The 23388-nt window shown below is 39.8% G+C and overlaps 1 pseudogene; it reads left to right on the top strand.

Annotated features, from left to right (window-relative positions):
* The first annotated feature begins 2202 nt into the window (after positions 1-2202).
* On the top strand, positions 2203-2764 carry LOC122733012 (annotated as a pseudogene).
* Positions 2765-23388: the final 20624 nt, after the last annotated feature.

Below are 23388 nucleotides of genomic sequence, written 5' to 3'. Positions count from 1 at the left end.
AGCATTTAATCAATATTCATTGATGGGCTGATTGCTATCATTTTCTCCGAGGTACTATCTTCTCTTTCCTCCATATACTCTCTCCCTTGTAAAACTCATCCACTCTCCAACTTTTCACCTTAACTTCTACGTGAAAAATACTACAAGGGTCACCATGGCCAAGTGACTAAAGCTCTCTACATCCCAAATACCACGTGAGGTGGTCAGACTGGATGACACTGATGTCATTTCTACTTAGAAATCTAGTGAACCACTCCCTCTGTGTGCTGTATCAGCCATTAGAACATATGATCCTTGATGACAGAAGCTGTTTTTGGATTTCTAACATCAGTGTTTGGCACAAAGAGAGTGCTTAATAAATTATTTTTCATCCGTTCATCCGCTCATTCACTCACTCACTTCTCCTGGCTAAAATTTGTCCCCATAATTATTCATCACTGTTCTTTTTTGCTATAATATTGTTCTCCTGCTGTTCCTTATTTCACTCTGGTTCATTTCATTCAAATCTTCCCAAGTTTTGACATATTCTTGATATTCCTTACTTCTTCCAACAAAATAATATTTTTGAAGAGAGATTTGGTCATAAAAGCGGTTCTCAAACTTTTTGATATCAGGAACTCTCTTATTCTCTTTAAAGTTATTGAGGCAGTTTATGACCAAACAAGAGATAGAGAATATTATGAAATGCAAAATGGATGATTTCGATTACATTAAATTAAAAAGCTTTTGTACAAATAGAAGCAATGCATCCAAAATTAGAAGGGATACAGAAAGCTGGGAAACAATTTTTATGGCCAGTACTTCTGATAAGGGCTTCATTTCTAAAACATATAGGAAACTAAATCAAATTAAAAGAATCCAAGTCATTCCGCAACTGAGAAATGGTCAAAGGATATGAACAGGGAGTTTTCTAATGAAGAAATCAAAGCTATCTATTGTCATATGGAAAAATGCTCTAAATCATTATTGATTAGAGAGATGCAAATTAAAACAACTCTGAGGTACCACCTGACATCTATCAGATTGGCTAATATGATGAAAAAAGGAAAATAATAAATGTTGGAGAAGCTGTGGAAAAATTGGAACACTAATGCATTGTTGGTGGAGCTATGAACTGATCCAACCAGTCTGGAGAGAAATTTGGAAGTATTCCCAAAGGACTATAAAGTTGTGCATACCCTTTGACCCAGCAATACCACTTTGGGGTCTTTTTTCCAAAGATATCATAAAAAAGGGAAAAGGACCCACATGTACAAAAATATTTATAGCTGCTCTTTTTCTGGTGGCAAGGAACTGGAAAGCGAGGGGATGTCCATCAATTGGGGAATGGCTGAACAAGTTGTGGTATATGAATGTAATGGAATTGTATTGTGCTGTAAGAAATGATGAGCAGGAAGAGTTCAGAGAAACCTGGAAGGACTTGCATGAACTGATGATGAGTGAGATGAGCAGAACCAAAAGAACATTATACACAGTATCATTAACATTATGTCTTGATCAACTGTGATAGACTAGATTCTTCTCACCAATCCAATGATGCAAGAAAGTTCCAAAGGACTCATGATAGAAAAGGCTCTCCAAATCCAGAAAGAAAAAAAAAGGAACTATGGAATACTGATGCTGATTGGACCATACTATTTCTTTTGGTTTTGGTGCTGTTGGTTTTCTGTTTTGAGGTTTTTCCTTTTTGCTCTGATTCTTATAACATGACTAATGCAGAAATGTGTTTAATGTTATTATGTATATATAACCAATATCAGTTTACCTGGTCTCTAGGGGAGGGGGGGGAGAAAAATTTGAAATTTGAAATCTTATATAAACAAATATTGAAAACTATTTCTACATGTAACTGGAAAATAATAAAATACTTTTATTTTTTTAAAAAAGTGATTGAGGATCCCAAAGAGCTTTTGTTCATGTGGGCTAGAGTGAGAAGTATTTATCATATTAAAACTTAATATGTTTTAGTATTATTATTATTATTATTACAAAAGTAGCTCTGACCTTGTGGATCCTCAAAAAAGGGAGTCCTTGTACCACACTGAACTAACCTTGCCCGCCTCCAGAAGCCATCCCCCAACCTCTGGGTGCTGGCCCAGATTCTACCTAGGGTCATGGTGAATGGGATGACAACACTGGTCTAGAAGAAACAGGCCAGGCATTAATGCCTGTTTTCAAAAATTGCCCTGACAAATCTTTGATGAAATGAACAGTACATTAAGTGTTTAACAGTATATTCAACAGCATATATGGGCAAATTGTTCCAACATTGACAAATTTCTTGAACCACCTAAAGACCAAGGTGAAGGTCAATGGAAATATGAACATTTAAGTTCATAGGCAAATGAACTTGCTGTCAAACTTCATGTACTCAGATGATGACAACTGAACAATGCATTTTTCTTTGTGTAGCTCATAAAACTCCAGAGGAGTTTCCTGCTATAGACTATACCAGGCACATACTTGATAGTGTTCACACTCCATGCACATACTTGATACCATGACTCCCGAAGAGCAATAAATATTTCCCTAGCAGGGCTCCCATAAAGGACTCCTATGTAATCAAACATAGATCAATATCCCATAGGATTTATAAAATATTTTAATCATTGGCAAATATTTGATGAAAATGAGAACAAAACATTTTAGTCATCAACTTACCAAATATGTGATGAAACATAATTTTATGTCTAAGGATAACTTGATTGTACCAATTTTGGAAGAGGAAGTCCATAATTCAGTGTCTGGGGAAAGTGAAGCATGATGGGAGTTACACATAAAAATCTACTCAACACATGATTAACATTAATTATGTACTGTATACTTCATTTTAGACACTTCAATCATGTATTTATATTATGGCTTCTTTGTTTAGGGTAGTTGGGCATACCGTGTGTTGACTTTAAAATGGAAAATACTTGATTTGTGAGCTGTACATTCACCAGTGTAACACTCATGACTTTTTTTAAAAGATTATTATTGGGGCAGCTAGGTGGCACAGTGGATAGAGCACCGACCCTGTAGTCAGGAGTACATGAGTTCAAATCCAGCCTCAGACACTTGACACTTACTAGCTGTGTGACCTTGGGCAAGTCACTTAACCCCAATTGCCGCACTAAAAAAAAAAAAAAAGATGCAAAGACCAATAAATTCTTCTCCAAATGAGAACCCCTGGACTAGAGTATTGAAATCTGCATTCTTTGGCTTCCATTTCCACTATTGTCCATTGACCTGAGATATTTCACTTATTTTGTAATACTTTTTCCTTACAAATTGCATATACTATGATAAGTGTTTGAGTTTCCTCAAAGTGCTATTTAATTATTGAGAATTATTTATCAAGGGGCAACCTGGACTAGGTTGCTTTTATTTTCTTAAACTTTCACTTTATCAAACTCAGAGAACAAAATCTATTTCAAAGTGAAAAGCATCTTATTGTTAAAGTTTGTGTTGTTAAATTGGATACAAAGTCAGGCTCAGAATCAGAGGAAGAGCTGGGTTGAAGTCCCATGCCTGATAAAAGTTGGCAATATGACCCTGAGTAAGTCACTTACCCTCTCAGTGTCCTAGGTAACACAGACTATATAGTGAGTCAAATCAAATCAACAAGCTTTTATCACCACAGTGCTAAGTGTTAGAAACACAAATATACGCAAGTAAAAAGACAGTCCCTTCCCTCAAGGATCTTACATTCTAATGTGAGATGACAACACACAAAAGGAAGCTGAAAGAGTTGGGGGAGGGAAGGGGGGAGTGAACAGGAACCCACTCAGGGACCCAGTGGAGAAAACCTGGAGACTCAAGAGTAGAGCATGGGGAATGAGAAATGAAACCATGTCTGGCCTGGGCACTTTCCTTAAAATGGAAATTCCGGGGCTACTAGTTGACACAGTGGATAAAGCACTGACCCTGGATTCAGGAGGACCTGAGTTCAAATCCGGCCTCAGACACTTGACACTTACTAGCTGTGTGACCCTGAACAAGTCACTTAACCCTCATTGCCCTGAGCAAAAAAAAAACCTAACAAACAAAACAAAAACAAGAAAAAAAATGAAAGTTCTGGCAGCAGTCAGCTAATCAGAGGAAGGGGCTTCAGGGCAGAGTGAACTTCCAGGGAAAGAAATGTAATTGTAATGATCAGTCTTAGCCCTCAAGAGGAGATGAGGAAATAGGCCTGCCCTTCCATTGGAGAGGTGGGGGACTATGGATAAAAAAATGTCTCATGCCCCATCAGCCATATTCTCCATGTTAGTTGGTTTTAACTGTTTTTCTTTTGCGACAGAGGAAACCTCATTGGGAAGAGAATTTTCTTCACTGGAAGCCCCTACACAAATAACATTACAAGTCTAAATTGTTTTTAAATGTTGAACTCATTTTTTAACTCACCACATGGGAAGATGGCATGTTACAAAGGGATGGGTGATATCATCATGTTTTCCTCTCCAAAACTGCCCCACCTAGACATCAAGATCTCTACCATATCCATGAGACTTTAATGAGTAGTTACATCATACCTAGCATATTTCTGTGAATACTGTGTTTGTGAACAGAATACATCTGCTCTCTGCAAAGCAAATCATCCCAGACGTTTGAGACATTGCTCTATAATTCTTAGCTGTCGATTTCTCCTTCTGCCCCCTTTCCTGCCAAAACCTTTGCAAAGATTAATTCTGAATGAAAAATTAATTCTGGGATGATGACTCAAAGCAAACAACCAGCCAGTCTGCTCTTTTGAGAAGGAATGAGCTATAGTTTACTGGGCTCCTCTGAGCCATAACAATAGAGATGGGAGAGAAAGAGGGGTCAGAATCAGCAGCAGCCTAGCCCCACAGAAGCCAGACACATAAATTACAAACAAACATTCCCGGTTTCAAGAAATCATCATTCCCAAACATGTTTGTTGGGTACCTTTTGCTGATGCCTTCGGTTCCTCACTTTGATCTTTCCCCAAGTTTCAGCATCTTTCTGACTACCAGGATGGTGGTTTAACTATCACTTTTGTAATGACTTAACAACAAGCTGGAGGGAGTCTGCTCAAGGAAATAGCTGTGGGCTTGCTAAAGCCCAGGAGGATTTGCTTTCTAATTTATTCACAAACTAGGAAAGTGTAGGTGTCATCCTGAGCCCGGTTTTGCAAATCACACAGAAAAGAATTAGGTGCAAAACTACAGTTGTGTCTCAGTGGTTCTGTCATTATCTCGGTGTCTGCCTTGGGTTGGACAGACTCTATAAAGCAGGCAGACAAATTCCCATGATGTCAGGGATGGCAAAGTACCACAGTGGATAACAATGGTGGGCCATTGCTGTTCGCCCTCCAACCAGTCCAAAAAAAGGTGGGGGGAGGGGAGTTTGGGGAAAGGGTTGTCTGTATGTGCTAAGCCACTATCTGCCTGCCTATCTTCTAATTTTAATTTTTTTTAAATTTTTTAAAATTTAATTTAATTTTTTTATTTTTTTTCTCAGCATTTTATAATAGAATTTTATTTTTCAAAATATATACAATCCAATACTATATGTATTGAAAGATACTATGATATAGGGGATAGGGCACTGAATATGGAATGAGGAAAAAACCTGGGTTCAAATCCTACCTCAGATACTAGCCCTTACTGGGTCAAATAACGTCTCTCGGCCTCAGTTTTCTCCTTTGTAAAAAAAAAAAAGAGGGTATTTTACTCAATGGCCTTCTAAGGTCCTTTCCAACTCTAAATCTATAATCCTGTGATCTTTCCCCCCACAGAGTAGGGATCTTGGAGATCTTTATACTATACTGATTGACAACATCATCAGCTCCCATGAGTTCAATTATCATTTTTATGTTAATAAATCCCAGAACCTATTTACCTTTCTGTGATGTTTCCAATAGGACTGAGAAAATATCACTGGATTCAGCAGAGAAGAGAGCACAGGGCACCTTGGAGAAAATAATTCTAGTTCAAAGTTCACGTCAGAAGCCAGACTAAAGGGTATTGAGGACTAGGAAGTAAAGAAATGGAGGCAAATATTATACATATTATAGAATTTGTCTCTGAAGTGGAGAAGAAATACACAAAGGGATTGGGATAATCAAGTGAAAGATTTGGAAAGATGGGAGGGAGACCTGGGCAGCGTGGGGAGGGACAGATGGAAAATTAGAGAAAGGCCATCACCTTTGCTCTGCCTATACTCTCTTCCTTTCCCAATCTCAACCCCTTGGTGAACCAGGTCATCTCTGCACTATCGGATCCCTAAGGATTTTTAATGATCACATTTTATCAAGCCCAACATTTGATTACTACCACCATGCATCTCTTTCACTCCTCATATACTAATGAATGGAGGTGAAGGAAGTCACAAAACAGTGCTGACAGGGTCCAATACAGATTTTTTTAATTTTATTATTATTTTTCTTCTTTTTTTTTCTTTTTTAGAATTATGTTACTTAATCTCAATGAAGGTGGAGCAGTGAGTGGAAAGAACCCCAGACCTGGAGTCAGGAAGACTCATCTTTCTGAGTTCAAACCTAGCCTCAGCTGTGTAACCCTGGACAAGTCACTTAACCCTGTTTGCCTCAGTTTCCTCATCTGTGAAATGAGCTGGAGAAAGAAATGACAAACCATTCCAGTGTCTTTGCCAAGAAAACTCTCCCAAATGGGGTCACAAAGAATCAGAACTGAAAAAGACTAAATAACAACAAAAACAATTTCAACTGAGTCCTTACAGCATCAAGACAATCCTTCTATCCCCCTTCTCCAATAAATTCTCCATCCCACTATTTTTTTTTTGGCAGGGAAATGAGGGTTAAGTGATTAGCCCCGGGTCACACAGCTAGCAAGTGTCAAATGTCTGAGGCAGGATTTGAACTCAGGTTGTCCTGAATTCAGGGCCACTACACCACCTAGCTGCCCCTCCATCCCACTATTGAAAGCAGCTGTCTCAAACCTTCTCTTCTCTCCTCCAGCTTCAAATGAACATTTGCTGAGAGTCTTCTTTTCTCCTCTTCATCTCACATCCTTTTGACATAAGAGAGTGACCCCCTCTATCTCCTCCTTTATTGCCCCCTCCTTAAAAGAAAAAAAAATCACTAAATCAACTATTATCTTTCTCTCCTATTACTATTACCTTTCTCTCCTCAGAGATGGATGAGTCCTCAGAGACTGTATGGTTTAACCCCCTAATTTTGTAGATGAAGAATCATAGGTTCATAAAGGTTCATTAACTTCCCCAAGATCCCAGTTATTAAGTGGTAGAACTTGAGTTTGAACCCATGTCTTCTGGCTCCAAATTCCACACATTTTTCATTGCATCAAGTTGCTAAACTCGAAAAAGCCATTTATCCCTTGTGCCTCTACTTCCTTTCTTGTCATGCTTTTCTCACACCTCTACAATCTATCTTGTGACATCAACATTCAAAAAGAAACTTCTATTCAAATTCACCAGTGATATCTTAACTGCCAAATCTAATGGCCTTTTTTCAGTCCTCATCCTTCTTAGCCACTGTCCAGCCACTGACAGTGCTGATCACCTTCTTCTTCTGGATACCCTCTTTGGGTTTTCATGATGCTCTGATCCCTTGGTCCTCCTCCCTGCCTAGCCACTCCTCCATCTCCTTGGATGAATTTTCAACCACATCACACCTGCTAAATGTGATTGGCCCCCAAGACCCTCTTCTCTTCTCCCTTTATACTATACTGATTGACAACATCAGCAGCTCCTGACTTCAATTATAATTTCTATGTTAATAAATCCCAGATCTATGTATCATACCCTCCTATATCTCTTGAGTTATACTAACATCTTTAATAGCTTGCTGCCAGACATTTTGAACTGGATATCCCAGAAGCATATTGAACTCAGCATGCTCAAAACAGAGCTCATTATCCTTTCTCCTCCACCACCACCACCCATTTTGGTATTTAGGCAGCTAAGTGGGGCAGTGGATAGAGTACCAAGCCTGGAGTCAGGAAATCTGGCCTCAGATATTCACTAGCTATGTCACCGTGGGCAAGTCATTTAACCCTGTTTGTATCAGTTTCTTCATCAGTACGATGAGCTGGTAAACCACTCCAGTATCTTTGTCAAAAAAAAAACCAAAATGGGTCATGACGAGGCATTCAGGATTGTAAATGACTAAACAACAACAATATTTTTATTATGTTTTATAATATTCTCCCAAACTTCCTTATTTCTGTCAATGGCACCATCCTTCCAGTTACCCAGGTTCACAACCTCAAGGCCACTCTCACTGATTCTCTTTATCCAATCATTTGTCAGATCTCATCATTTAGACCTCCAGATCATCTCTCAGACCTGCCCCCTTTTCTACTGACATAGCCACCATCCTTATAAAACCTTTATCACCTCTTACCTGTACTATTTCAATAGCCTCTTTCTTGGTCTCCCTGCCTCAAATCTCTCCACACTCAATCCATCCTCCACACATCTACTCAAGTGATTCTCCAAATATGTAGATCTGACCATGTCACTCTCCTACTCAATAAATTCTAGTGGCTCCCTATTGCCTCTAGTATCAAATATAGAATCCTGTGTTTGACATAGAAAACCCTTCACAACGTGGCTCCTTCCTGTCTGTTCATTCTTCTTACCCATTACATACTTCCTGGCCCCGTGAGCTGTATGGTCCAGCCATCCTGGGCTATGTCCTGTTCCTCACACACAGCACTCCATTTCCCATCCTCATGCCCTTATAATGGCTCTCTGCCAGGTCTGTCATCCTCTCCCTTCCTCGTCTTCACCTCTTGGAACCCCACATTTCTTTCAAGACTCAGCCTAAATGTAAAATTCTTTAGAAGGTCATTCCAATGTCTCCAGTGCTGGTGCTTCCCCTCCAAGGTTACCTTCTATCCACTTGATATCCACCTACATGTTGTCTTCATCATTAAGATATAAGTCCCTTGAGGACAGGGACTGTTTTTCTTCTTCTTTATATTCCCTGAGCTTAGTATAGGACTTGGCACATGGTAAGGGCTTAATAAATTCTTAGTGATCTATAGGGCCGACCCCCAAGAAGGAGATTCAGTAGCATCAATAGAGGGCCACTTCTTCCTCAGAGAGAGACAGGAGAGAAGAGAGGATGTTGAAGGGGGTTTCAGGTGTTCCGTAGGGAAGAAGCAGCAGCTCAGGAAAATGAGTCTCCATTTTCTCTGTAAGGATGGAGCTAAAGTCCTCTTGTGTGAAGGCCCAGGGAGAGATGGCATATAAGAGATGGGAAAAGAACCCCCAGAGGAGAACTGATGAACTCTAAGTGCAAATTAAAGTATAATTTTCTCACTTTATTTTTCTTGCTTTTTTGAAATATGGCTAGTATGTCTCACATGATTTCACATGCATAATTGATATTATATTGTTTGCCTTCTCAGTGGGTGGGAAGGAGGGTAAGAATTTGGAACTCAAAATTTAAAAAAGAAAAGGATATTAAACATAAATAACTAATAAGTTTTTTAAAGAAATGGAAAAGGAGTGAAGGGTTTAGGATAGGTACTGTGTAAAGTGTAATAGAGTCAAGCAGGGAAAATAGAAAGTTGAAGATCAAATTAAGATATGAGAACATAAACTTATAATTAACTTGATTCACACATCGGTATGACTTTCTCCAAGAGAGTTCAGGAGGGAAAGCTAGGTGGCGCAGTGATAAAGCACCCGCCCTAGATTTAGGAGGACCTGAGTTCAAATCTGGACTCAGACACTTTGGCACCTTGGGCAAGTCACTTAACCCTCATTGCCCAGCCCAAAAGGGAGAGACAGACAGAGAGAGAGAGACACAGAGAGAGAGAGATTTCAGGAGTCCCTGACTAAAAATGAAGAAAACTCTTTTTGAGTTTCTGAGATCCTAAAATTAACATTCTGTACCACCCCCCTCCTTCTCTCTTGCCCCCACCACAGGCCTAGTGATCTTTATCAATTGTACCACCTAGCTACCTCTAAAAAGATGGGGAGAATCTTAATGCTGGGTAATTATAATGACCAAACTTATTCCCTCCCCTCCAAAAAAAGAAAAAATAAGAAGATATATTTCCCTTTCTCCTTTGTGGAGAAAGAGAATTATGAGTGTGGAACATCATATAACTTGCCCAGATTTAGTTAAGGTATAAGTTAAAGAAAGGAGGTAAATATATTTTCTTCTTTTTTTCTTTTTTTTTTGTGGGGCAATGAGGGGTTAAGTGACTTGCCCAAGGTCACACAGCTAGTAAGTATCAAGTATCTGAGTCCAGATTTGAACTCAGATCTTCCTAAATCCAGGGCTGGTGCTTTTTCCACTGTGCCACCTAGCTGCCCCTGTAAATATATTTTCTCATCTCTTATTTGGGGATAAAACTCTGCTGGCAGCATGAATGACAGCTAAGACTCAAGCACATAGAAGAGAGAACATGTCATTGCCTAGGTGACAATGGGACCAGAATATATCTTTCTTTGTCTTTGTAGCAACCCAGGCCTACAATCATCGTTAAGTTTTTTTTCTATCACCTCACTTCAGTAACTCAAGTGCTTTGATTTTATACATGTACATATTTCCTTCACTGGCACTGGAAGTGGCAATGAATTTTAGAGTCAGAGGGATTCTGGATCCAAATCCTGGCTCTTTTATTCATTTAGCCATCCAATGACTTAGGAGAAGACCTAAAAACAACGTGGCTGAGAAATTGATTCCATGGTCATGAGACATCAGTGAAAATGGCACGAGTTTGTAGTCTAACAACATGGGTTTGAATTGTGGCTCTGATACTGCCTATATTACCTTGAGAAAGTCACTTAACCTTTCTAGGCCTCAGTTTTCTTATCTATAAAATAAAGAAGTTGGATCAAACAGCTTATAAGGCTCCTTCCAGCACTAATTCTGTGATTTGGCAGTGATTCTGTGAGCCTTCCTGAACATACCTAGTCTGGTACCTGAGTGAAAGATATGCGGTCATCACTGGACATGTATTCAAAGCCTTTCCAACTTGGTAGAACCATTCAGAGCTTGGTCCCAATGGCAAAACATAGAGTCCCCTAAGCACCATGATGAGACATCGATGGAGAGCATCTATGATGTTCTAGGTCACCACAAAGGAAGGAAGGAATTCTGTAAGCCTTAGGGACCAGAGACCAGCAGCCTGAGCCCACCAAAGACAGTTTTATGGAGAGGTCAACAGAGAAATATTTGGGCCATGGTAAAACCATAAGCAAGTGTAAAAGGAGGCCATTAGCAAAGGCACTAGGTGGGGTGGATAACTTGAAGTAAGAGAATTTCTTAGAACAAAGACATTAGCAGCTCTGGAAAAAAAAATGATTAGATGCTGTCTGAGAGAAATGATGGGATAAGCTTAGCCAGGTTAGACTTACTGTTATTTAGTAATCTGCTCTCAAGGAAACAGACTGACTGTTAAAGTTGATTCATCCATCTAGGTCTATGCTGTAGACCAACTCCAAGTAAACAGTTCTTCTTCCAAAGTCCCTCCCACTTGTATTCTACTCACCACTTTACAAAATGTCATCACCTGTTTCAGAGTTGAGGAAATCAATGCACAGAGATGTGAAGTCATTTACCCAAAGACACACAGCTGATTTAAGGACAGAGCCAAGTTTTGAGGAAAGAAAGAAGGATAAGTCCTTGTGGGAATCTTTTTATTTTGTTTGACTATGCATACTTACTATATGGGCTATCTTTTTTATTTTTATTGTTTAATGGGGTAGTAGGTGGGCAAGAAAATAAATGTTGATTAATGACAAAAAGTAAATTAAATTGGGGAGGGGAGTAAAAAAGGAAGGATGAGAGAAGTTACTGTAGAGGTTGCAATGACTAGAGTTTCACTAACTTGATCTGGAAAGGCCCTGTAGAAGAAGTGAGCCTTCTGGAGACTGGGATTTGGTTTGTTTTGGTTTGGTAGCCTGTATACTGTACTACTATAATACCTTTAAAGCAATCAAAACAACGTAGAGAAATATGTGGAACTCTTATAACAAAGTGGGGGGGGGGGATACTGCCTTCTCAATAGCTCCTGAGTTCATTTACCATGTACTTCTAGATAAAGATGATTTAAGCCATTGAAACGGTCTCCTTTTTACCATGATCCAACCAAGTTGTTTCCTTGACTTCTTTTCAGAATCTCCTTCACTTCCTCCAGTGTAAGTCTTTGTCCCCATCAAACCCAAGTATGCACATTCATAGAGCCATGCCTGAATTTGGGACCAGTCATTCCAAAAAATGGAGTCAATGAGTTGTAGCACCACTTTCCAGGTTTTCTGGCCCACACCATAGTTCTCCATGTGGCAGAAGTACACTCAAAGCATTTTGGAAAATGGAAAAAATACATATACATGTACATATACATACACATACACACATATACATATACATATACATATACATATACATATACATATACATATACATATACATATACATATACATATACATATACATATACACATACACCCACCATTCCCTCACAAGATTTCCCTAATCCAAATATCTCACCTGAATTGTGGACGTAAAAATATCTGTTGCTTAACAGATAGTGGAAACCAATGATGAAGCTTAGTAGCAAAGGTTGATCTATGCTGGGTTGACAAGGCCAGGAAAAAAGATTAAGCTATGCTGTCATCCCCAAGGCATTCCTAACAGCATTTGGGAGGCAAGAAAGCAGTAGAGTTTGCAGCTATCTCTTCAAGGAGAGATAAGAGGTCCCAGGTAAAAGATAAACCAAACCACCACTACCCCTTCCCCCGAAGAGAGCCCAGGAAATAGCAGCACGCACCAGACCACCAGCAAATGCCTACAATCATCATCCAGGGAGCTCTTGGCACAGGGATGCAGCCTGCTTTTGAAGGTGCTGTAGCCCCCACCTCCTTGACAGCCCCAGTCTCTAAATGATTGAACACCAGAAATAAATATGATTCTAAGTGTGGAAATAACATTAACAAAGATTCACTGCCATCTGCTGCCCCTGTGCCCTAAGGAAGGATCACTAGGACTCTCTATCTGCCTTGCAGGTGAACTCTCCTCTGTGTGTGGTCTGCCCTATTAGAATGTGAGCTTCCTGAGGGCAGGGAAAGCTTACTTTTCTCTTTCTATGTCCAGTGCTTAGCCCGATGCTTCAAACACAGTAATTGCTTAATAAATGCTTTATTTCATTCATATATATATATATATATATACATATATATGTATATATACATATGGAGGAATGGTTTGCATAGTAAAAATGATTCCCATATGCTTCACAATCCAGCTACACCAGCCTATTTGCGGTCTCACCCACAGGACACTGTCTCCTACCTCCATGCCTTTGCATTGACTGTGCCCTATGCTAGGAATTCTCTCCCTTCTTACTAGCCTCTCTTAGTTTCCCTAGCTTCCTCAAATCCCATCTTTTCCAGGTTGCCTTTTCCAGTTCCTCTAGCTGTTGATGCCATCCTCTCTAAGCCCACCTTCCATTTACTCTGCATATATGTGGTATATATATATATATAATTATTTACATGCTGTCTCCCCAACTAGAGTGTGTACTCCTGAGGGCAGGACTTTTTGCCTTTCTTTGTATCCCCAGAGCCTAGAATAGTACCAAAAACATAGTAAGCACTTAATAAGTGCTCGTTGGCTGACTGACAATTGGCCAAAAGATAGAAAGCATACAAGATCCTCAGGCTTGTTGTTGACAATTTTTCAAAAGCATTTGATTCAAGAGAGCAAAACTCCATGTGAAAGGTTCTCCTACTAGGTGTCTCTACTGAGTATGTTAAAAATCATTCTGTTTCCTTGGAAAATATAGCAATAGAAATACCTTTGACAAATCTCACCTAAAGAGTTTGCTACCACCAAGAAAGATGTCTACAGGAGCAACTAGGTGGTGCAGTGGATAAAGCACCGGCCTTGAATTTAGGAGGACCTGAGTTCAAATCTGGACTCAGACACTTGGCACTAGCTGTGTGACCCTGGGCAAGTCACTTAACCCCCATTGCTCAGCAAAAAGAAAAAGAAAAAGGAAGATGTCTACTATAGAATCCAAATGGAATGAGGATTACCAAAAGATGATGAGATCTTTAAGATGCTCTTGTCTGTGAATGGCATGGTAATGATCACACCAAGTCCCAGAATATCTCATAGTTCCTATATGAGCTTTGTAGTCACATGGAAAATTTCAGCCTAACCATTCACAATATAAACACAGCTACAATGGTATAAAAATGGTATTGATACTGCCATAGGTGTATCTATATTGTGTTCCTGTTTCTGTTAACTTCATTTAATAAACATTTATTAAACACCTACTATGTGCCAGGCACCGTGCTAAACCCTGGGGATACAAAAAGAGGCAAAAGGCAGTCTGCCCTCAAAGAGCTTATAATCTAATGGGAGAGACAACATGCAAACAAATATATACAAAGCAAGCTATATACAGAATAAATAGGTAATAATTAAAAGAGGGAAAACACTTCAATTAAGGATTCAGAAAGGTCTCCTATAGAAGATGGGATTTTAGTTGGAACTTAAAGGAAGCCAGGGAGGTCAGTAGTCGGAACCAAGCATGGGGAGCATTTCAGGCATAGGGAACAGCCAGAGAAAATTCCCAGAGCAGTTCCATTCATATAAGTCTTCTTATACTTCTCTCTATTCATCCTATTCCCCATTTCTTAGAACACAGTAATATTCTATTACATTCATGTACCATAATTTGTTAAACAATTCCCCACCCGATAGGCATCTACTTTGTTTCAGTTCTTTGCTACAACAAAAGTGCTGCTACAAATATTTTGGTACATAGGGAGTCTTTCTTTTTGTCATTGCCTAGACAGTGTCTGATATAGCATATACATTGAAAATCCAAGCTCATCATCTGGTATCATCATTGAGATGTTACTGCTCTAAGCTCATTTTCCTGGCCTGTTATTACACATAATAAGAGACTTGATTTGAGAATGCTTATAATAACACATTGTCAACCTTACATAGGTTGGATTTTCCAGCCCTAAACCCTTGGGAGGGTAAAACGATTTTCCTCAATCCCTATTGGTTGTGTGAGTCCTTAATGGTGCTTTAAATTTGACCTTGCTAATCCAAATTTTCCAACAGGGAGAAAACTATCTAGGTTTTAAGACTTTTCTTATATAACTCAACACCTGTATGAAGAACACTTTATTAAGAATTAAAGATCATTCATTCCTCGAGTTCTCCCTGGCTTTTGAAATTGTACTCTTATATACCCTTGAGTGTATTTCTGAACAAGATCAAAAAAAAAAAAAAAGCTCACATCCCAAGGTATACCATTCATATTGCAGCTTCCACCTGGCTTTTGGTGAGTATTAGAAATTAAACAAGAAAATGATTTGGTGTCTTTTCCTAGGATCAATTCGTGACTGTGTTATTGATTTAATTGATATAGCATCTTTATTGCCAATAGAATAATTATTTGGTAAAGCCTTTAACTCCAAGTTTTTATAGACATTCTTTCTTTTGAACTTCTTTCCTTCCAGATCATTTAGAAATCACCTTCCTCTAAGTTTCTCAAAAATGATAATGGTCAAGACTTTCCAGTGTTGCTCGGAAAAATGTCTTCTAACATAGTGACTGTCATTTTTTTTTTCTTTTCACCTTAACAATCACTCTACAATTCAAAATTTAAGATTATATGTGATGTGGGGGCTTCCTCTATGAAATAGTCCTTGACAAAATGGAATACAAGAATCTTAAAAAACTGTCTGTGTAGGTAATTGGGAAAAAAAAAATAAGTACTGGAAAAAGAGAAAAAAAAATACATGAATCTTGAATTTGCCTGAAGTGGTCCCTACTGAGTTCTGTGTCATTCATGAATTTCTTTATTTCCAATTCTTCTCATTCTGGGTCTGTATTTTTTTTTCTCAAGGGCTTATGAAAACTTTTCTAGAGAATGTTGCTGCTTCAGGGCAATCACGGAGCATTTTCTTCTGAACTAGATGATGTGGTGAGTTTTTCCATTTGCTTTCTCAAATGAGAGAATATGTCCAGACTAAATATGACCAGAATTACACTTAGAAAGCTAAGATGCTGGTTATACATGACAGGGACACAACTAGTAAGAGAATGCATGGAAAAAATGGGAGAGATGGCCCCTGCATCTTCATAAACTAAAAGCATGGCTACTGCTTTTGATTTAATAAAAATAAATTAATGACACAGCAATGTCTATAAAATAAAAACGGTAATCTTCATATATGTTAACTGTATACTGTTAGTATATAGTTCTTATAAAATTATAGAAATCCTAAAGAAAGAAAACCTATACCTGAAGAGTGATGAGATATGAAAACACACTTTATTTCTCCTAGTAAATTATAAGTTCCTTAAGGGAAGCAGTCACTTAGTCAGTCAACAAACATTTATTAAGTACCTACCATGTGCCATTTACTATGTTAAGGATAGAAAAATGTAAAATACAATCCAAGCTTTCAACGAGCTCAGAGTTTAATAGGGTAAATAACATGCAAAAAACTATATACAAACAAGATAAATAGATAGATAGACAGACAGACAGACAAAGAGGGAGGGAGGGAGGGAGAGGCAGAGAGACACAGAGACAAGTAGGTAGGAAGATCAATAGATAGATTGGTATATGGATAGATAGATAGATAGATAGATAGATAGATAGATAGATAGATAGATAGATAGATAGATAGATAGATAGATAGATAGATAGATAGATAGATGGATAGATGGATGGATGGATGGATGGATGGATGGATGGATGGATGGATGGATGGATGGATGGATAGATAGATAGATAGATAGATAGATAGACAGACAGACAGACCAAGACAGACAGACAAGTAGGGAGGGAGACAGAAAGACAGAGACAAGTAGGTAGATAGATTAATAGATGGATAGATTATATAGATAGATAATAGATCAATTGATAGATAGATAGATAGATAGACAGACAGACAAGTAGGGAGGGAGGGAGAGAGGTAGATCAATAGATAGATTGGTAGGTGGATAGATAGATAGATAGATAGACAGACAGACAGACAGACAGACAGGGAGGGAGGGAAACAGAAACACGGAGACAAGTGGGTAGGTAGATCAATAGATAGATCAATAGATGGATAGATTAGATAGATGGATAGACAGATAGACAAGTAGGGAGGATGGGAAAGAGACAGAAAGAGACAGAGACAAGTAAGTAGGTAGATAGATCAATAGATAGATGGATAGATAGGCAGGCAGACAGACAGACAGAAGTATGTGGGTAAGTAGATCAATAGAAAGAAAGAAAGAAAGAAAGAAAGAAAGAAAGAAAGAAAGAAAGAAAGAAAGAAAGAAAGAAAGAAAGAAAGAAAGAAAGAAAGAAAGAAAGGGGCAACTAGGTGGCACAATGGATAAAGCACCAACCCTGGATTCAGGAGGACCTGAGTTCAAATCTGACCTCAGACACTTGACACTTACTAGCTGTGTGACCCTGGGCAAGTCACTTAACCCCCATTGCCGAAAGGAAGGAAGGACGGAAGGAAGGAAGGAAGGATGGAAGGAAGGAAGGAAGGGAGGGAGGGAGGGAGGGAGAGAGAGAGAGAGAGAGAGAGAGAGAGAGAGAGAGAGAGAGAGAGAGAGAGAAAGAAAGAAAGAAAGAAAGAAAGAAAGAAAGAAAGAAAGAAAGAAAGAAAGAAAGAAAGAAAGAAAGAAAGAAAGAAAGAAAGAAAATGGGAGATAATCAACAGCAGGAAGGAAGATACTTGCATTAAGGGGGATCCAGAAAGCCTTCTTGTAGGTGAGGTTTTAGGTGAGACTTGAAGTTAGAAGGTGGAGATGAGGGAAAGAATGCCAGGCATCAGGGACAGGCCAGTATCATTAGATCACAGTGAATGGATTAAGGTGTGAGAAGACAAGACAGGTAAGAAGGGGCCAAGTTCTGGAGTTCTTTGAATGGCAGATTATGGCCAGATCCTATATTTGATGCTGGAGCCACTAGAATTTATTGAATAGGGAGGTGACCTGGTTAGATCCACATCTCAGGAAGATCAGTTTGACAGCAGAGTGGAGAATGGACTGGAGAAAGGAGAGATTTGAGGCAAGGATACCCATGAGAAGAGCTGTCTTATTTTTACTTGTTCCTCCCCACTTCCCCATCCCCCCACCCCCAACCTCACACTTAGCCCAGTCCCATGCACATGATAGGACCTTAGACTACAGCTAGAAGGGACCTCAGAGGCCATGTACTCTCTCTGCAAATGAAGAAACTGAAACCCAGCTAGGTCAAAATGACCCTCCCAAGATCATACATATAGTGAGGATGAAAGGCAGGATTTGAACACCTATCCTCTGACTTCGGCATCAGTGTCCTTTCTACCAAGCTTCCTCCTTGTTGTTGAATTTTAAAATAGAGAATTTAAAGGTAAATTTAATCAATGACACTAAAATGCAGGCAAGGAAATTCTTTTCCTACATGAGCTCTGTCCTGGCATCTCTGTTCTGTGCAGTGGAATCATGTGTCTTTTCATTTCAGAGATGCTGGGCTGCCAAGCATATCTGATCATGGGGAGAGTGGAGAATATTGGTTGGTGCTGCTTTTGCTCTATGAGACACTCCCTATTTCTTTAATTGACAGAATTTTATTGATTACTCCAATTTATATTACATAGCCTCACGTTAGACTAGATTATTGGCCTCGGAGTCAAGGAGACCTGAATTCAAAACCTGCCTCTGTGTGGCCCTAGAAAAGGGAAATCTGTGTCCATGGGGCAGCACCTTAGGCACTGCCCCCCACAGGGACTTGCCTTGACTGAGGAGTTTTTGATCTTTGGTGCATTCTTGTGTGTTATTTAGAAACAGTCTAGGGGAAAAAATGTTTAGCAATAGAACTACTGAAATGGATGACCTGGGCTATACTGGTCCTGTTAGGGGGAGCCACCAACAAGACTGGTGATGGTTTAACACCTATAAGAAGTGTGCAAGCTAAGCTGGATTGAATGGTTAGTAATCATCCAGGGACTCTGAGCTGTGAATACCACTAAAATAAGTCATTCAGGATCATAAACACAAGAGCAGCATTTATATGTTTGCAAAATGTTTTCCTTATGTTATCTCACAAAAAATCAAATGACTAAAAAACAAAAGTAGATGAAGATAGCAGAAAAAAGGAATAGAACAGAGTCCTGGAAAGTCAGCCTCTTGAAAAACTGTCCATACATCACTTAAGTGAGTAGGATGTGTTGAGGGGCAGAGAAGTGGCGCAGTGGATAGAGCACAGGCCCTGGATTCAGGAGAACCTGAGTTCAAATCCAGCCTCAGACACTTGACACTTACTAGCTGTGTGACCTTGGGCAAGTCACTTAACCCTCATTGCCCCGCAATTAATTAATTAAACTAAGATTTGGGGACACCAATGGTCTTCCACATTCTCAGGCTTGTGAATGAGGTCCATAAATGACTGATTTGGCTCCCTTTCATTCTAACCCTACAGTCATCCATGGCAATCACTTGGAGTTACCCACATGATCTCCAAGCACAAGAGAAAACCACTGACCATATGGCCTCTTTGGCACTTTACTATGTTAAGAAGGTAGTTTGGTGCAGTGGATAGGGAACTGGCTTTGGCTCTGGGAAGACCTAGATGCAGGTGCTTCCTCAGACCCATCCTTAAAGGGTGATCTTGGACAAGTCACTAGTATTCTGGGTAACTTTCCAGGATAAATGGCATAAAAGGTGACAGCCTTCATTAGTAGAGAGAAATTCCAAAACCAATGAAATCACAAGTCTAATCCCCATGGCATAGCGGAGAAACAGCCTGGGATGGAGAGCCAGCCTCAGGAGTAGATGTCAGTGCAGGTCCCTGACACATCCTGGCTGTGGGACCCTGCTCAACTCTCTAAGATGATAAGGTTCAGAGAAGGCACCGACCCGGAGTAGTAGGATGAGTTCCCTATTATCAACGAAATCCGAGGTCTGGTCTCTATCCCTAGCCGATGATATCAGCATAGGTCTCTCCTCTGCCCGTGCAGATAGCCACCCCACTATAATTCAGCAGATGGCCATCCAGAGCCACCGAGAACAATCCACTCATCCCCCCCATGGTAGGCAACCCAGAGACGAGCCTCTCCAGACTCAGCTAGTCTGGTCTGGATGGCAACGACAGATGGACCACATCCTCTAAGGCTCCACAGATCCTGCCTGAGCTTTTGTTCTTTGAGCATAGCCTTTAAGACCCCAGGCTCACCCCCAGGCTAAGATGAGGCACCAGAGGAGAGCTGCAGAAGAGACCCATGCAAAAGCTAAAGTGAAAGGTAGCCAGCCATCAGAACTCCTCAGTTCTCTGCTTGCAGGTATGAGTCCATTTTTAAGCCAAATTAATCTTTACTATCTTTCTAGAAAACCTGTGTTCAAGTTTTACCTTGACACATGTTAGCTATGTGATGGTGAGCAAGCTTCAACCTCCCAGCACTCGAGGTACTTTTCTATGACTATAGATTGCAGAGAATGTGCTGACCTAAACTAGTGAAGGGAGTTTCCTCACCTGGGAGTCCCTTCTTTCACTGAAATTACAGGTCCAATTCCTCTTCTTATCCCCATATAGAATAACTCACAATCTCCAGGAAAGTATACCCCAAGGTCAGTGTGTTACATTGCTGTATGTGTGTGTGTGTACACACACGTATATATACATATATAAAGACATGTGTGTATGTATAACATATATGTGTACTTATTACATATATGTGCTTATATATAACATATGTGTGTACAAATACATACATATGGAAATTCCCAGTTATTCAAGAATATGAGAAGCAATATAATACAGTAAAAAGAGAACTTGCTTAGGAGTCAGAGGATCTGGGTTCCAATCCTGTCTGTGTGACCTTAGATAATTTAAACTCTCTGGGGCTCAGTTTCCTCAGATGAAAAAAGTAGGGATGGGTTGGAAGAAATTACCTCTGAGGTACCTTCCAGTTCTAAATATGATTTTTCAAGTATGGATTCTCTAGGACTTATTCTTCTCATACTTTCTTCCCTTTTATTTTGTTCCTGGTTGTTGTTGGGTTTTTTTTGTTATTTGATTATTTATTAGTGTAACGATTGGAATGATGCCACCTGCTGGAGACTTACTGTAGATAAGCTCTACCATGAAGTGAAGGTCTTTGAGGGCAACACCAGGAGTCTTTTCTTTGGCGTCAGGAAGTGACGTTTCCTTGTGGGAGGAAGAAAGGGGGAGCCTGGCGCTCTGACTCACGCTCTTTCCTATGGACTCTGGCAGAGAGCGTTGCTAGAAATGCACTCTCCCTTTAATAGATAGATGAATGGGGGGCAGCTAGGTGGTGCAGTGGATAGAGCACCGGCCCTGGAGTCAGGAGTACCTGAGTTCAAATCCGGCCTCAGACACTTAATATTTACTAGCTGTGTGACCCTGGGCAAGTCACTTAACCCCAATTACCTCACTTTAAAAAAAAATAGATAGATGAATGTAGGCCTTTCTCTCTCTCTTTACCAAATTCTTAATAAATGCTTAAAAGTCTAACTCTTGCTAAAGCTTATAATTTATTGGTGACCACTCATTAGATATTTTAGACAGACTAGCTAGAATTTTAGCCTTGACATTAGCAACTCTACCTAATGAGGTCATACCAAAGTGGATACAGCAGCAGGAACACTTACCAGCTGCCTTCTCCTACACCTAGACAGTGGGCTAGTGACTATCTGCAAGGTTTCCTACAACATGAATAACTCACAACCCAAAGATGTAAAAATCACCATTGCTTTATAGGTACCAAGGGGAAGAATGAAGACTCTCCTGATGTTCCTGAGTCTGTTCAGTTGTTCCATTGCTATGCCTGTAAGTAATGAGGTTTACAAATTCCTTTTCTTTGGGTTTTATGTTGGGAAAAACTAGGGCCATGTTGTCTTCATAATAGTATGTTTTTCTGCAAGTGTCACGGGTGCTCTCTGTCTTCCAGATGCATATGCCTCGCATGGGTGGATTTGGCAGTAAGAGTGAAGAGGTATGTTCAGCCTCTCCTTCCAGTAGAGTTGCAATGGGTAGAAGGATTGGGAAGAGAAGGAGGAGTGAAAGGATCACTTTGGAGATGGGAGGAAGTATATAAGCTTCTTGCCCTCCGAGTTCAGAAATGAGGAAGTAAAGGAGACTATCAAGGAAGCTTGCTTTCCTAATGAAATCATCTACAAGCATTTATTAAGTACTTACTGTGTATCATATGGGCAAGTAGGTGGCACAGTGATTAGAGCTCTAAGCCTGGAATCAGGAAGACTCATCTTCCTCAGTTCAAATCCAGCCTCAGGTACTCCCTAGTGGTGTGACCCTGGTCAAGTCATTTAACTCTTGTTTGCTTCAATTTCCTTATCTGTAAAATGAGCTAGAGGAGAAAATAGCAAACCACTCCACTATCTCTGCCAAGAAAACCCCAAATGGGGTCACAAATTGTCATGAGTGAAATGACTGGACAACAAATAAACCATACACTATGCCAGGCACAAGAAAATACAAAGACAAGAGTGAAGCAATTCTTGCCCCCATGTGATCTTGGGCAAGTCACTGAAATGCCCTAAGCCTCAGTTTCCTTATCTGTAAAGTGAGGAGGTTGGATTCAGTGATTTGTGAGGTTCCATCTAGCTCTACATGTAAGGGGCAAGAGTTCTTAACCTTTTTTTTCATGAATCCTTTGTCAATCTGGTGAAACCTTTGGATCCCTTTTCAGAATCATGTTGTTAAATATATAAAATAAAATGTTGTTGAATAAAGTTATCAAAATATTTCTGCCCTCCCCTGGGGCAACTGGGATTAAGCTTCTTGCCCAGGTTCCCACATCTAGTAAGTATCTGAATTTGAACTCAGGTCCTTTGGACTCAAGGGCTTGCTCTCTATCCCCTGCACTACCTAGCTGCCCCTAAAATAGCTCTTAAAAACAAGTTCATGACCCTAGGTTAAGAAATTTTGTTCTAGATAACATAGTGGATAAAGCTCTTTGCCATAGTTTCCTCAACTGCAAAATAAGGGATAACAGCACCTCCCTCAGAGTGTAGTTGTGACGATCAAATGAGATACTATTTGTAAAGCACGTAGCACATAGCAAATAGTAAATGCTTAATATATGTTTGCTCCCTCCCTCTCCTTCCATTAGCTTATGGCCATCCTTCTAGAGATAAGATTCTGACTCCAAATGCTCCTGGAGTCCTTTGATTTCATTTGTTTTGATCCTGCCCTTTTCACAAAATGATGGTAGTCACATGGTGTGGCCACCGCATCTTGAAACCAGGGCACTGTCCTTTTGGAAGACGGGAGGTGGGTCACTAGGTAGAACAAAAGAAAGACTTTACATTGGGCCACTAACAGACCTCTTTGCCCACAGATGATGCGGTATGGACAGTACAACTTCATGAACACGCCACAGGTAAATTCCCCTTAGAAGCATCTCTGACCTTCTGTTGGT

Source organism: Dromiciops gliroides, chromosome 6 (genome assembly GCF_019393635.1).
Source record: "Dromiciops gliroides isolate mDroGli1 chromosome 6, mDroGli1.pri, whole genome shotgun sequence".
Lineage (NCBI taxonomy): Eukaryota > Metazoa > Chordata > Mammalia > Microbiotheria > Microbiotheriidae > Dromiciops > Dromiciops gliroides.
Note: the sequence above shows the minus strand (reverse complement) of the source record. Positions and strands in the feature narration are given on the sequence as shown.